The 11,071-nt window shown below is 37.5% G+C and overlaps 1 long non-coding RNA gene across 2 annotated transcripts in view; it reads left to right on the top strand.

Moving 5' to 3' along the window:
- The first annotated feature begins 2,957 nt into the window (after positions 1–2,957).
- LOC135203829 (uncharacterized) overlaps positions 2,958–11,071 on the top strand; it is a 41,170-nt gene continuing 33,056 nt past the window's right edge. For both annotated transcript variants that reach the window (XR_010312040.1, XR_010312038.1), the window contains exon 1: positions 2,958–3,110. This is a non-coding gene — a long non-coding RNA (uncharacterized LOC135203829). The remainder of the gene's footprint in view (positions 3,111–11,071) is intronic.

The raw sequence follows: 11,071 nt of genomic DNA on the forward strand, positions 1-11,071 counted from the left end.
GTTTTACAGAACAAGTGCATTATATTTTATTGTTCATTTATTTATTTATTATTTTATTTTTTTGCCTTGTGCGGTTTACTTAGCTTCCGGTGAAAGAAACCTTACGATGAAATCACCGACGATGTGATATATTACGATATATTTACAACGCGGCGAAAATGTATGAGGTGTAATTACCATGCGATGACATTACCACGATGTAATTACTACGATGAAATTACAGTGAATCGAAAATAATTGCACATTTTAAATCAAACCTGTTTTTTTTTAAATATAAAATTTAGGGTTACGAATGGAAATGTTAAATCATGTAAAAAAATTGCACAAAAATTAAAGCCATTGTTCATTGGTAAACAAAGCACAAAGAACAAGAGAAACATTAGACCCTTATTAATGACTTGGCAACTGACACGAGTCACTTTGTACGACGAGGACTATCACCCGTCAACAGATAATCTTTAAAGACAAAAATAAACGTACGTATTTCTCCGAGGAACTGACATTTGGCTTGTCATTTACCTTGCCGAAATGTGCATATTTATAGTAATATAACTGGGCTTTAGCTCGATACAGATTGACGCAAAATCACTTCGCTAATTTCATAAACAAGAATTTTGGGCGAAAGCCTGACAGTTGAGATGAATTATCCGAAACTTTGGAAGTTAGTGGATGACGTAAAATACTACTCCAATATATACTACTTCCTTTATGAATACAGTATTAGTTGTAATCAAGAATTGGTGTTATGCAAAAGCAGGCGCAAATTATCGTAGAATTTCACGCGCCTGTCACCACGTTAGATCATAAAGCAAAATTCGGTTTCAGTCTGTTTAACTCAGCAGCTCTTTGTTCAGTTAAGCATCTCTAGAATATATCTCCCTTGTAATACGCATTTGAGATGGGTATAATCTGTGGGAATGTATCTTTGTTCTTAATATGACTTGAATGCATTTTTTACTTCCTCATGAACAGTATCTCTCATGGAGGCATAGTTTTTTTTTTTTTTTAACTGCTATATTTCCCAAGCAAAGTGCCACACGAGTCAGACTGTCAGTCTACACTTGAGAACATTTTGAAAGAATAAAGACTCCTCCGAATGATGTAAATCTTGACAGGCAACGAGACTGCCATGTATAATTCTGTATGTATGAACTACATTTTCCAGAAATGTAAAAGGTCACATAGCATACCTGAGCAATAATGCAGCTTCGTACTGAATACAGGAAAATGACTCTCATTGCAAATTCATTTGGTCGACTTCAGCCACAGTCTGTAGATGTACCTCCTTGACGTTGGGCTTCACTCCAGATGTCAGTCACACGTCATGGATAAGGTGGAGAACCGAACAGAGACATTATTATTCCGTTCTAGTTTTCTTTTTCTTTTTTTAATGCTAGTCGTGAAAAGTTGGTGGTGCCTTTATTTTCACTCAAGGTGTAGTTATAGCGATTACTGTTATTTATCAGTAACAAATGGCAGGGGCGTAACTCACGGGGGACGTGTCCCCCCCAAAGTTTGAGCTAGGGGGGACACAGTATACTCTGTTCCCCCAAAAATAATAAATATTATGGTTAAATATCACGCTCCTACGAATTCAGAGCAAGGAACATTTAATTATTACCCCGTAAAAACAGTGGCCTGAAGTTTTCTTTGAACCTCTGAAGAAAATTTATATAAGTTTGAAAGTACATTTGGTATATTATAAAGTATTTTAAATGTTTAGTTATTATTCATTTAACTATTAATGAAATCCCAGCTCCCTTGTATCATATTTTTTTTAACAGATAAGGCAGAGAAGTTCCAAGGGATTTAAGGTGCTTTGTTTCATGTATAAGAAAATTGCGCTCGTTATTTTACGTATGTATATATATTTATACTGAAAACCAATAACGCACAGCTATTGACGAATTCTATACGTGCGTGTCCACCAAATACTTCATGGCATTCATACATAGGACACATAATTGCTTTCAGATGCTTAGTGTTAAACAGTGCCCCTAAAAAGAGCTCTAATTTCAAAAATTTTCTGGGGAGGCACACACCCCCAGCTGAACAGGCTCGCTTCGCTCCCCAACCCCACCACATTGCCCACTCACCCCAAAATTTTTGGAACCAGTTACGCCCTGACAAATAGAGATTCCTCATTATATTTAGTACATCCCTGAAATCATATCATCTCTTTTCATTTTATATAAATATCAAGCCTTTAATAAGCAATAACTTATTGAATAGGGAAGATTCTTACCAATAAAAGTTATTTTTTTTTAGTTCAATAGTATGCTCATCGCTGAAAGGAGTTTTCAGATTGCACCTCTACGGACATGAGAAGCTGACATAATTCTACTGTTATTGTAAAAAAACTATGTAAACAGTGAAATGTCTTGATACTTTAGAATCATAGTCTGGTGGATTTATGTCTAACTATGACAATAAAGAAACGGAAAATTTTATAACTACCATGTTTTGAAAACAGACAGGACAAATTTGTATTGCAAATGTGACTGATGCCTGTTTTGTACTTTAATATGTACTCCTCTGAGATATCGTATGTAATAAGAGAATATAGTTTTGATGTTCATCGAATAAGTAAAGAAGAAAAGTAGATTAATACCATAATAATGACATTAATATTCCTTAAAGTTAGGGATTAGAATCCATGGCTGACCTCTCTCACTTCGTGTTCAGAATCCATGGCATTGGATACGTTTTCTATAGATTATGAATACGTTGATATCGTTGTGTCAATCACAGTCAGTGTCACTTGTGTTTTATCTAGAGGCGTAAGAATACTAATGACTGTTGTTGTATGGATTAATAAACTAGAAATCTGAAATCATCACAAATCATTGAATTTTATTCGAAAGAGAAATAAACAAGGAAAGTTTATTTTTTGTTCTAATTTTCGCTGCAGAGACAGCCACCTCCACCATCCATGATTCAAGCGGTGCCCACTCCACTCCAGCGGCCAGCCCAATCAGCGTCCAGCGACAGCAATTTATCCAGTCGCCATGATTTATTAAAATTGCATTTCTACACCATACGTCGCTTAAATTTGCTTACTTGTTAATGGTACTTCGGCTAAGTGTCGCGTCAATTCCAAAGGTGTTTATGTGAGTGATAACTTTTAAAATTTTTTTGGATCTTTAATTTTAAGTTTTGCTTCGGTAGCAAAGCTCTGTGGGCAGGTGTGCAAAGCCTAGGCTGCCATAGTTGACATAGAAGCAATAGTCTAGCGGCTCTAGCCTTTACTGTTAGGCAAGACTTGATTTAGCCTAATTCCTCCCCGTAAACACATAGCTAGGTATATGTTTTCGACTCCGTATATCTCTTATTGTATGAGGTGGATCTATCTTTATTTTTCAAAACCTCGCCCTTCGAAAAATAGGTAGCCTACTACGTAGTTATTAGGTATCTGATACTACGATATGGAGATCTCCCCAGTGGGGATTCTCTGTAGTGACAGAATTGAGTATGTTTTGCAGAGAGGTTTAAATGAATGGGCTTGAGCCACAACTAAATTTATTCTGAATTGCGTGTATTAGGGGCTGTCCTGTCAGTCATTACTTTGGAAGATTAACTTAGGTTGTCACCATGACAGTTTCAGGGTTGCTTCCTAACTTGACCTTCCCTAGTCTAACCTTGGTTCTTGACTGGCTTAGGAAGCCCCACAGTATTTCAAGTAATACCCTGGGAAGCACACATTTTATTCACCTTGGAAACATTTTTCCCTACTTTTAGGGTAAACGACTGAATGGCCTCCTGGCAGTCACCTCTGCAGTAGCGCGGCCACCTTCTCGAAACGGTACTTTAACACTTTCAGTAAGTGTTTTCTCCCAAGTCGTAAATTAATGCAAAGGGGAAACTCCGCAGTGGAGCCATCGTCATCGCGTGGATCAGCCTTATTTACTCAATTTTTAATTGGTGAAACAAGAATGCAATTACATCTTTAAGCATAGCATACAAAAGATTGAAGGTTCGTCAACATAATGTGATATATGAACTAAAATAAGCATGTGAGGTCTTCGTAAAATGTTTTCAAGGCAGTTTTGAAATCCAATATGGCATCAACTGCGTGACATGCCATTCGTAACCACAGCCAAGCCACCATCTTTCTCAGCCTTCCCAGTACTCATTTGAACAGTGTTACCGTATATATGTAAAGTTTATTAATCTTACTCAAGATTGCAGTTGTATTCAGCACAATAAAACTACATTTTGTTGCCTATATTAGTGTAAGTATGAAACTTCTTATTCCCGGGGTCATGGTTTGAACTGAAATTCATTTTTACCTTGTAATCGGCGGTTTTATCCTTAATCCATCACAATTGAAAATCCACAGTGCTTATTTGATTGTAATTATACATGTTTTATTCTTAATTCACTCCAAATTGCACTTTAACTACGTTGCAGTTCCTGGTTCTTAAGCGCTCACTCCACACACAGTTGCGGGCAGCACACGAGTACACAGTTTATGAGGTGCAAAGCTTTATTCCCATAATTGTTTACTCATTTAGTTCAACTTTACTTTGTTACTTCAAAATGTTTATTTAATTCATGTCTATTCTCCCCTTTTTGCAACCAAATTAACCCTGAAAAATTACAGATGTTTCTGAAGTACATACGAGCAGACGACGGCAAAATGACTCGTTGTTGCCAATCTAGTGGAGCTTCACACATATGCCGATGCATTTACAAACGGTTTCCATGAATTCTAGTTGTCATAGTAGTGCAATAATGATAAAGTTGCTCCTAATCTGTATATATACTTCAAGTAGATACACTAATTTCATTTATACCCAGTTTGGAGGGTAAACACATACCAATTGGCAACACTAATAAACAATTGAAGAGCGCGAACAATGCCGGAGGTACCATTCACAAGCAAAACTGTTGATACTTGAGTCAGGAATCTTGTTACTTTTTCAACAACGAATATTTTAAAATTCATAATCATGAATATGTAAAAATATGTATGCAATTCATGACCTTATATTGTCGTTTAACTATTTATTTAAACAATTGTCTAATGCATGCTTCTTCTACCAAAAATCGTAGTTTCCTCTATAAAGTAGTGGTTGGAAGTCGTCGTTTACGATTGTTGTGAAGAAAGTGCCCCAGCGTCTACGGGTACAAGTGGTGTGTGGATTTGGCACATGGAATGGGAAGTTTATTGACACAAGCAACTCCGCAAACATCAAGATGGCGTCAATCTTCTGAATATTCAGAGTTGTAAGTAAAAATTTCGAAAGCGTCATGGAGGTATGTAGTGTGCACTGCGTATGGCCAGACCTTTTATTGCCCTCTGTTTAATCTTAAAATATGGCCGTAATTTCCAACTTTGGAGAAAATACTTACTTTGAAAGGTAGGAGGTCTCGAGCTGCTCCTCTCACCACCAACAACATATGACTGATGACCATCTCCAGTGTCAGGACGTGTTAAAGTACTTTTTCGGAGGGTGGTCTCAAACGCGGTAGTCAGTGGCTTGGCTAGTCCAGTCGTTGTGTACCCTATAATTTCTGGTTAAACAGAGGTTAATGAAACTCTAGTCTTGTGCAGTGCTAACTTCGTGACGCTTTTGACATTTTTAAGTAAAACTCCTTAAATATAGGGGGAAACACCGCCTTGGATCCATTGTACTCGGGGTGGATCAGCCTTATCCACTCTATATTTAATTTGTGAAACAAGATTACAATCACATCTTTAAGCATACCATTCAAAAGATTGAAGCTTCATCAACATAATGTGATATAGGGGGAAACACCTCAATGGATCCATCATCATCGCATGCATCAGCCTTACTTACTCAATATTTAATTGGTGAAACAAGAACAATTACATCTTTAAGCATACCATTCAAAAGATTGAAGGTTCATCAACATAACATGATATATGAAAGCGCCATACGAACTAAAATAAGCATGAGAGGTCTTTGTAAAATGTTTTCAAGGCAGTTTTGAAATCCAATATGGCATCAACTGCCTGAGGTGCAGTTCGTAACTGCCAAGGATCCATCTTTCCCAGCCTTCCCAGTACTCATTTGAACAATGTTAGCATATATATGTAACGTTTATTGATCTTACTCAAGATTGCAGTTGTAATCAGCACAATAAAACTACATTTTGTTGCCTATATTAGTGAAAGTATGAGACTTCTTATTCCCGGGGTCATGGTTCGAACTGAAATTCATTTTTACCTTGTAATCGGTGGTTTTATCCTTGCTGCTATCACAACTGAAACGCCACCGTGCTTATTTGATTGTAATTATAAACATTTTGATTGTAATTATAAACATAATTCACTCTAAATTGCACTTGAACTATGTTGCAGTTCCTGGTTCCTAAGCACGCACTCCACAAACAGTTGCGGGCAGCACACATCTTCATGGTTTATGAGGTGCAAAGCTTTATTCCCATAATTGTTTACCTTACTCATTATTTAGTTTAACTTTACTTTGTTACTTCAAAATGTTTATTTTAATTCATGTTTATCCCTTTTTTGCAACCAAATTAACCCCGAAAAATTACAGACAGTATTTCTAAAGTAGATACGAGCAGACGATGGGAAAATGAATCATCGTTGCCAATTTAGTGGAGCTTCACACATACGCTGATGCATTTACAATCTGTTTCCATGAATTCTAGTTGTCATAGTAGTGCAATAATGATAAAATTGCTCTAATATGTATATATACTACAAATAGGTATGTTAATTTCACTTATTTCCCCTGTTTTGTGTAAGTCTTATACCCAGTTTGGAGGGTAAACACACACCAGTTGGCGACACAGATAAACAATAGAAGAGCGTGAACAACGCCGTAGGTACTGTTCACATTAGAACTGTTGATATTTGAGTCAGGAATCTATTTACTTTTTCAACAACGAATATTTTAAAATTCATAATCACGAATATGTGAAAAATTTGTGCAATTCATGACCTTATATTGCCGTTAACTATTTATTTAAATAATTATCTTGTGCACACTTCTTTTTCTTCTACCAGAACATCGTAGTTTCCTTGGATAAGCCGCGGTTGGTGGTGTTGTTGACTATTGTTGTGGAGAAAAGTGCCCTAGCGTCTATGGGTACAAGTGGGGTGCGGATTTAGCGCGTGGAAAGGAAAGTTTATTGGCACAAACGACTCTGCAAACATCGAGATGGTGTCAATCTTCTAAATTGTTGGTGTTATAAGTAAAGATTTCGAAAGCATCATGGAGGTATGTTTGCACTGCGCATGGCTAGACTTTCATTACCCTCAGTTTAATCTTAAAATATGACCTTAATATCTAACTTTGGAGAAAATACTTACTTCGAAAGGAGAGTAGAGGTCTCGAGCTGTTGCTCCCAACACCAATTACTTGTGACTGGTGACCATCACCGGTGTCAGGATGTGTTAAAGAACTTCTTCGGAGGGTGGATCCACACGTTTAAAACACTGGATCAGCTAGTCCAGTAGGTTGTTCCCCTATGAAAATGTCATTCGAACTAAAATGACCATGTGAGGTCTTCGTAAATTATGTTTTCAAGGCAGTTTTTAAATCCATTAGGGGAAACAACCGAGTGGACTAGCTGATCCAGTCTTGCCTGCATGTTGATCCACCCTCCGAAAAAGTACTTTTGCTTACTTCGAAATGAGAGTAGAGGTGTTAGTGTTGCTCCCACCACCGATGACTCATGACTGGTTCCCATCTCCGGTGTCAGGACGTGGTAAAGTATTTTTTTCGGAGAGTGGATCAACAAGCGGGCAACACTAGATTAGCAAGTCCACTCGGTTGTTTCCCCCATGGCGTCGTCCGCCTCCGGTCCCTTCCGTAACCCGCATGGATCTCACGTACGGCCTTCCCAGCACTCATTTGAACAATATTAGCGTATATATGCTACGTATAATTATTGATCTTACTCAAGATTGTAGTTGTAATCAACATAATAAAACAACAATTTGTTGCCTATTATTAGTTAAAGTATGAAACTTCTTATTCCTGTGGTCTTGGTTTGAACTGAAATTCATTGTTACCTTACTGCCATCAAAACAAACTCCACAGTGCTTATTTTATTGTAATTATATACATTTTTGTCTTAATTCACTACAAATTGCACTTGAACTACGTTGAGAGAGTGTTGACACTGAAGTCTGTTCCTGGTTCCTAAGCGCTCACTCCACAAACACAGTTGCGGGCACACTACTACACTGTTTATGAGGTGCTAAGCTTTATTCCCTTAATTGTTTACTTGACTCATTATTTAGTTTAACTTTACTGTATGTTACTTCAAAATGTTTATTTTAATTCATGTCTATTATCTCTTTTTTGAACCAAATTAACACCACCAAAATTACAGATATTTCTAAATTAGATACAATCCAATATTTCTAGCCTTGTCGTACATCTGGCTGCCAAAAACCATATCCTTGCCAATCTAGTGGAGTTTCACACATACTCTGATGCCTTTACAAACTGTTTCCATGAATTCTACTTGTCATAGTGATAAAATTGCTCTAATATGTATATAGTATACTACAAAAAGATACGCTAATTTCACTTGTTTCCCCAGTTTTGTGTAAGTCTTATACCCAGTTTGAAGGGTAAACGCATAACTAATTGGCAACACTGATAAACAATAATTTACCGTAATTTACCTTTGAAGACTACATAACTGTACAAGGGGTGCAATGTACCGATGTACAGTTCAAAGGTAAATAATAGATTAGTTACAGTCGACCAGCAAAATATTACCTTAAACTCTTGTAAAGTAAGTAAAGTAACAGGAAAACGTCAACTGCCATAGTCTACTTTGACTGAACAATGTTTGAAGTTTTGGTCCAGGGTCAAGAAACGTAAACAAATCGCCATATTTGAATTCTGGTAGGGGGTGTGGGATACTCAACAACCAGGGAGCATTATGTCTGGTAAGGGGGGACGGGATGGGGTACTGGGAGAGGAAGGCACAAGTATGAGTTGGTAAAGCCAGGCTGGGATATGGTGGGAAATAACAATTCCCAGTAAATAACACAGACATGAAAAACCCTAAACCTTTGGTACACAAAAACACAATTGATATAACTAAATAAAGTACATAAAAGATTAGGAACCTTAACTTACATGTTACTTAAACACCTTCCTTTGTAGGTCAAGCTTACACCCGTTACCACAATGAAGGCAAAAGGCCTGTTTTCTCAAAAGGCCGTGATCTTGACAGTACATTACCAACGTTTCATACTGCCCTGAATAATGGACTGAAAAGTCCTTATAACTAAGGAAACAGTTAACACAAGTATGGGCCAGAGTAAAGTTGGTAATGGGCCCGGAGGAGCAGGAGGTGCCAGAGACTGCTTTCGCCATCGTGCTTGGTTGATGAGTGAAGTGAAATACACTGGCAAGTATTGTCTGGAGGAAGTTGCGGGGGGGGGGGGGGGGAGGAGAGCAAGAAACAGGGTAGGGAGGATGGGGTGGGGGTAAATGTTTACTTTGTGGAAAAAAAAAAACAAACACGGTCTTGTAATGGACGTACAATATAGGAAATGAGGGAGGCCAGTTTGGGGGGTAATTGAACTTGACAATAATGTTGAGTAAAAACATAGCTTATTTTATGTTGATGAAACCAAAGCTACCATGTATTATTATTAAAGTAAAAAATATTGCAATGAAATGTTATGGTAGGGACACATTTTACTTGAGAGCTAATACTCCATACATACATAAAAATTACATTCTATATATACACAGTTCTACACATCTGTTAGATTATTAAGGGGGAACCTTTATATATGGGGGTATAGGGCGAAAAATGCAGTCATGAAAAAATTCATGGAGATTCATATGGAAATTGAAAATACATATACGAAATATTTCGTTAAAATTCCTCTTATATACTTTCGTAGTTACAGGGTAATTAGTAAACATAACTCAATAAGCCTAAAACATTCATCCGTACAAGAAAATGCAATATTTCTTCTGTCATCGTAAATTTTGATAATTATTGTAAAAAAAATTGTGAGAAATGGTATCTGTAGAGATTCCGTGGGTCGCAGAGGGGAATATCAAGTTGAACTTGAACCATGATTCCGTGCGAGCACAGACTTCAAGTAGTCTACACGTTTGGTTTTCACCTCTGACATTCGCTTTCTTTTACATATGTTTATCTAAGTTTCGGCAAGAATTTCATCATGCCAATGAGGAAAAGACGAGGAAATAATATGATTACAGAATATCAAAATATATGCGACATTAGCGTAGTTAGTGAAGAGAGAGAGAGGGAGGGTTGCGTAGTAAGTAAATGCTCCCATCTTGCCTGAAGCACACGTCACACTGTCCCCCAGGCTACGACCTTTGAGCAAAGGGATCTTAAATTATGATAAAAGGAATATGAAATTCATAATAATCATGATTTATTAACATTGTCTTTGTAAAAAGAGAGTACAACTTCGAATTTCACCTCTTGACATTCTCTTGCATTTACGTTTGTTTATTTTTGTTTCGGCAAGAATTTCATCATGCCAAAACGGAAAATACTAGGAAAACATCTAGCTAACATACAGAAGAAGAAAATTCACTGTAATAAGCCGAGTTAGTCGAAGGAGAGAGAGAGAGTTGCGTAGGTAGGAGTGCCCCGTCTTGCCTGATACAGTGCCCCAAGCTATGATATATCCGAGGCGAGCTCGTTGGCGTTCTTACTACTCAGCTTTGATCTTTAGGGGTTCCGGAATTTGTACTGGGTCGTGCCCTGGTTAGTACATCCTGATATTCCTTAGTTCTTCTTTTGCTCCTGATACTTTCCAGGGTCTTATATTGGAGCAATTTCTCGTGGATTAGTTTGTTGATGTGTGGGAACATTGCCCCCACTGACACCTCAAACTCGGGCCATCTCTTGCAGCTCCTTGAGAGACCATCCGCGCTTCCTCTTTGATTCTCTTGGTTAAGCACCTATGCTGCGGTCCAACCTAGATGTTACCTTCTGGTCTTCACCCTTACTTGGTTCTTTTTCTTCCAATTTGTCTCTTAAGATGTTCTTCCCTCTGTCTGTGCTCGAGGTTTTCTTTTTCAGATCTTCAAGCAGCTTTTTATATGGTCTGGGCTTT

The sequence above is a fragment of the Macrobrachium nipponense genome, chromosome 24, assembly GCF_015104395.2.
Source record: "Macrobrachium nipponense isolate FS-2020 chromosome 24, ASM1510439v2, whole genome shotgun sequence".
Lineage (NCBI taxonomy): Eukaryota > Metazoa > Arthropoda > Malacostraca > Decapoda > Palaemonidae > Macrobrachium > Macrobrachium nipponense.